We start from the raw sequence: 6,166 nt of genomic DNA, 5'->3' as shown, positions 1-6,166 counted from the left end.
TCTCTACCACTTCCTCCACTACTGCCACCACTTCCTCCACAACCGCCACCACCTCCTCCACTACCGCCACCACCACCTCCTCTGCTACCGCCACCACCACCTCCTCTACCACCTCCTCCACTACCGCTACCTTGGCAACTGCCGCTTCCTTCTGCTGGCGCTCGGAAGCCCGGTCCGCAGCCGCCGCCTCCATCCTGCCAGCCCTGACCTTATTGGCCCAGGAGGAGGGGCAGCTGCGGATGAGGTGGGACCGCTTCGCCACAGAGGTTGCACGACCTTCCATTCGTGCACTCCTCGTAGCGATGGCCCACCTCCCGGCACTTCATACAGACCACCTTTTCACAGGCGTCTGCTAGGTGGCCATGTTCACCACACTTACGGCACAGCTTTGGCTGGTCCTGGTAGTGAACATGGCCCCTGTTCTCTCCGAGGACTATGGTGGATGGGATGGCTTTCAACCCACCATAGCCCCCGGGATCCTCCCTTTGCTGGACAGTCACTCTCCAGGCCCCTGTCCAGATCCCGTCGGGATCCTTCACTTGGGTCAGGGGCCCCTTCACGTTGCAGTACCTGCCCAACCATACTGCAACGTCCTCCGGCTGTACCGTTTCATTGTACATACGGACAATAACAGTTTTAATGCTGTTGTCCGTCAGCTTGATCACCTCGAACATTGGTGCGAGGGATCCCTGCTTGTTCAGGGAGTTCTGGAGTTTCCCCCAGAACTCCCTCAGGAAGCTGGCGCCGGCGAAACTGACATCGAAACCTTTCCCATAAGGGAGGGTTAAAATGCAGTTCACCTGCGCAGGTAAGAAACGGAGTTCCTTTTGGAGGAATTTCCTGGAGAAATCCAATCGGGATAACTCCATTAATTTCCCTCCCTTCTCCTTTAACAGGAGGCGCACGGCGTGGTGCCTCCGCATGCCAGCCTGTGCTGCTGACATGATGGAGGCCCACTCCCTTTAACCCAACACCAGTGATAAATAAAAAGACACAATAAAATAGTGGGGGAGGCTGGCAGGCCCAGCTATGCTAAGCTAACAGGGCCTACCAGTTCCCAGGACACAAAACAAACTACCTAGCACAGCACCCAACTAAACTTATCAACAATAGGGAAAGACTGTGGGGGGAAGGGGTTTAAACTAAACACAAAAGGACACGAGGGGAGGATGGGAAAAATAATAAAAAACACACCAAACAAACAAATTTACAGGGGCTAGGAGGCTAGCAGGCCGCACTAGCAAGTCAGACTAAACTGACAAGCTAGCAGGCCGGGTGCTAAAACCTCCCAGTTGACAAAACAAACAAACAAACAAGCAAACAAGAGGGACACGAGGGAAGGATGGGAAATATAATACAAAAAACACACCAAACAAACAATGTACAAGGGCTAGGAGGCTAGCAGGCCGTGCTAGCAAGTCAGTCTAAGCTAACAAGCTAGCAGGCCGGATGCCAAACCTCCCAGATGACAAAACAAACAAGAGGGGAAAAAAGGGTATAAAACGAGGGAACTAATGTGGATGGGGTGACAGGACACAGAAAAAACAAACAAATACTCACAAGACAAGCCAAATTGAGGGGCGAGGAAGGCTAGCAGGCCTCACCAGCAGGCCAGACTAAGCTAACCAGCTAGCAGGCCGGCCAGCCAACAAAATGGCCCCCCAAGTGAACACAAAAGTCAATAGACAAAAAACCAAGACAAGGGAAAGTTCAGGGGATGGAAATACAATTTGAGGGGGTATGGATGGGTTACAGGGGAGGTACAATACGAACAGAAAGGGACAAACAATGCCTGCCAAGCCTAAGGGGCGAGGAGGCTAGCAGGCCAGCCAAGCTAAAAGCTAGACAGGCCGGCTAGCCAGCAAGCCAACCAAGCTAGCAAACACAAACAGAAAACAAAGGGATAAAACTGAAGGGAAACTAGGGCTACAAGAGGATGGGGAAACACAAAGAACAAAAAAGAAAGATAAGAATAACAAAAGAAACAACAACGAGCAAACACAGAACAGATAATATTTTTTTTTTTGGTTTTTTTTTCTAAAGTAAACACAAAAAACACACAACAACAACAACAAGCTAACACAAAGAAAATAAATAAATAAAGAAAGGAAGAAAACACTTAACTCACCCTACAGATGCTGGTGCACCTGTAGTCCACCACCAAACCACCACCTACCAGGACAAAAAACAATAGTGAAACAGAAAAAACAATTTTTAACAAAAGCACAATTTTCCGATCGCTTCTCAAAATCAAGCCCAGTAAGATACTACACTTGATCTTAGCCAAAAGGCCGAGAAGCGATACCGCAATGCTTTCGGGAGGAAGGTCCCGTTCTCGGGCACGTCATATTCGATGACGTTTACACAAAACGTAGCTCTGTAAACTGTCCGCCAAATATCAAAGATAATGATTTAAAGAAAATCGTGTCATAGATTGGGAGTTGATCAACGTTGGGAATAACCACTTTTGACTGTTACAAAGTAACAAATTGGTAGGATCGGAAGTCACGTGGTCATCTGACCTCCAATCGGAAATGACAGAAAGTGTTTATAAATTAAATCCAGATTAACAGCTAAATCGGAATAATAATATATGAAATACGGGTGGGGGGAATCAATTTAGAGATAATAATATTGACATAACATTTGATCTTATATCACATATCTCTAGTAGCGTTGATGCCACAAGGGAACTGAAGCAATTGTCCACTTGGTGGCGCAAGTGTTCCACCGACCGTCGCGTTTTCCAAGCAGTCCTGTGTGGTCCATCCAACTACATTTGAATGTTGAACCACTTGACTTCAATACATCATCAACGCAAATAATATGAACAATAAAAATAGCCTGTCTTTATTAATAATACCGTATATGTAAGTTACTTAGTTGGTGTCTTGTGAATCAACTGGTATGCCAATAGGGTTTAATATTTCCCCGGTGTTTTACAAATGTTCCATCCCGAGAATAAATCACTCTTCTCCCGGGTAACCCGGTATTTTCCGCCAAAACCGGAAGTGTCATTCAAAAGCATTATAAAACACTTATAAATGTCTGGATTTAATTAGAGCTTTGATCAGCATGAAAATACAAACCTGATGCTACCTGAGCCTGATCAGACATATATTAAATGCATTTTATGAGCCCTACATTAACAACATTTAATGAGCCCAAGCCCCAAAAAAAGGCCAAATGATTGTGTGGTTTCCCAATAGGTCCACCAGGTCCTCACTTACAATGACTGTAAAACATTGTTGCATTTAAACTTTGTATCACCAGTTAGTGTGATGAACGTGATAAAATATATTTGCAATGGGAAGTAATAGCTGGTTTGTTAATTTCATTTTGGAAATGAAATGGTTGTGCTATTGTATTGTTCTGACTTCATGGGGCCTACTGGAGTGAATGGGCGGCTTATTCTCTAACATTATTTGATGCTGTGTGAGACTGCTGTCTCCTGGCTATCAGCCCTGTCTCTATGTTTGACCAAAACTGGCTCTCCTTCAGCGCCATGGAGTGCACAGGTATTACGGTTGCTGTCCTTTCAGCACCACAAGCCTTTCACATCTGATGTGACACTGTTGTTGTCTCTATTGGTGATAGTGTGATAGTGGTGCTGGCTACCATAAGCTGTGTAAACAGTGCATTATGTTCAAAACAAATCAAATTGTATTGGTCACATATACATATTTAGCAGATGCTATTGCGGTTGTAGCGAAACGCTTGTGTTTCTAGCGCCAACAGTGCAGTAGTATCTAAGAATTCACAACAATACACACAATACACTGAAATCTAAAAGTAAAAGAATGGATTGAAGAAATATATAAATATTAGGATGAGCAAGGTCGGTGTGGCATAAACTAAAATACAGTAGAATAGAATACAGTATATACATATGAGATGAGTAAAGCAAAAATATGTAAACATTATTAAAGTGACTAGTGTTTCATTATTAAAGTGGCCAGTGATTCCAAGTCTATATATGTAGGGCAGTAGCCTCTAAGCTGCAGGGTTGCGTAACCGGGTGGAAGCCTGCTAGTGATGGCAGGTGAGTTACTGCCGCTCTGATATCCAAAAGTTATTTCCAGCTGTATGTCATAACACACAAAAAATTCAGGCCAAATAATGTAAGAAATAACAAAAAAAAAACTGCAAAGTTGCTTAGGAGCTAGAAGCAGAGCTGCCATATCTGTCGGCGCCATCTTCAAAATTCTATTTGTCATGTTGTGTCCATGCGGGTTCTGTCTGTGTGCGCGGCAGCCCGAAGCGCGACCTGTTTGATTCATTCATAATGTCATCAAAAAGCATTGCTCCTCCTTCACTAGAACGGTCCGACTACAGAATATATAATGTCTGGCGTATTAAGTGATGCTATGTTTTCTGTTATTTTTATGTGGTCCTCTGTAGCTCAGCTGGTAGAGCACGGCGCTTGTAACGCCAAGGTAGTGGGTTCGATCCCCGGGACCACCCATACAAAAAAATATGAATGCACGCATGACTGTAAGTCGCTTTGGATAAAAGCGTCTGCTAAATGGCATTATTATATTATTCAACTTATTGTTAGATTTTTGGTCCCTCTGAAGGCCTAGGTCCTATAGTCACGGTCTGTTTGTGACGTCAGTGTGTCATGTACTGGAAAAGGGTCTATAACCACTTCCTCAAAATAGTCAGAAAACTCAAGAAATCCGTCATTAATGTTGATGTTTTTGCCGAAGAGATCTTAGTGGTGCAATTTTACATTTAACTAAGATGTTTGTTGCAGGATTTCTCAATGAAAAAATCTGCATGAAAAAGACTCGTCTCTCATTTAAGGACAAATACTTTATTGAAGAATACCTACTGTTGACCAATCACCCCCTCCCCTTCAGCTACAGACTTCGGCTTGACTCGAGGAAAAAATGTTGTGTGCCAGAACAGCTGAAAAAAACCTTACCAAAAGTCCAAAACGAAAACAAAATGTTGTCATAATATATGCACAAACGCTTCCGAACTGTTTCGGCTGGGAAGCATGCTGACGCCTTAAAGGCTAACAAAAAGTCTGTCTTACAATGGTTTCAGTAGTCCTACATTGTCACAAGGTATAGATTATACCCCTATTTAGACCTGAAGTAGCAGACAGTCTAAATCCAGATTAGTGACAATGTCGGACTACTAAAACCATTTGTCACAGAATTTTAGCTAGTCTGCCTAGTTAAATAAAGGTTAAATAATAATAATAATAAAATATGTACATGCTAAAATCTCCACTGTAAAACACACAGGGTGTTCACTCCTTAGGCCTACCTTCCTTTCTGCGTCGGACTTCGGCCTCAGGTCTTGGGTGGAAAATCTACTTCTGAAAGTACCATGCTTAGATTCATAAACAGCCGCATTTTCGATGCAAACAAGACACACTGGTTTGGCATTGGAGAAATATGATGAATATATTTTAATAGAACAGGTAGGCAGGGGTGGAAAAAGTACCCAATAGTCATACTTGAGTAAAAGTAAAGATACCTTAATAGAAAATTACTTAAGTAAAAGTGAAAGTCACCCAGTGAAATACTACTTGAGTAAAAGTCTAAAAGTATTTGTTTTTAAATATACTTAAGTTTCAAAAGTTAACCTAGTTACAAACCCCCCCTATATTGTAAATTCAATCCGGTTGGTATAAGATTGAAATGGGAAAATAATGTACCTGTGAACACCCTATGAAATAGCTCCCCAATACCGTCTGATGTATATATTTAATGTATTACATGAATGGTGACCACAGCCCTTCCGACAATAAATTTAAAACGTGTTTGACTGTGTTTTTTCCCACCCTGCTGAATGTATCCAATGTTCCATATCAAATGTGTGTCCTATTACGACACATCTGGCAGTTTCTTCTCTCCATGTTTCTTGGCCTAGTATCATTTTTTACAAAAATCTGTGTTTTTTGTTCATTACCATGTCAGGGGAAAATACCATGGTACTGGTGCAGCTACCATGGTATTTCCCTGACATGGTATTACAATGAAAAAAGATACCACGGTACTATCATGTTTATTGGGTCACTACAGTGGCAGGAAAATGCCATGGTATTTTCACCAGTGCCATAGTATTTTCCTGCCTTGGTAGTGACCCAAAACACATCATAGTACAATGGAATGTTGTTGTTCATTTTTCTACCATGGTGCATTTTTGTAAG

General features: G+C 42.7%; 1 pseudogene; it reads right to left on the bottom strand.

Annotated features, from left to right (window-relative positions):
• Positions 1-2,131: 2,131 nt before the first annotated feature.
• LOC123484621 lies at positions 2,132-2,303 on the bottom strand (annotated as a pseudogene).
• Positions 2,304-6,166: the final 3,863 nt, after the last annotated feature.

Source organism: Coregonus clupeaformis, unplaced genomic scaffold, assembly GCF_020615455.1.
Source record: "Coregonus clupeaformis isolate EN_2021a unplaced genomic scaffold, ASM2061545v1 scaf0375, whole genome shotgun sequence".
Taxonomy (NCBI): Eukaryota; Metazoa; Chordata; class Actinopteri; order Salmoniformes; family Salmonidae; genus Coregonus; species Coregonus clupeaformis.
Note: the sequence above shows the minus strand (reverse complement) of the source record. Positions and strands in the feature narration are given on the sequence as shown.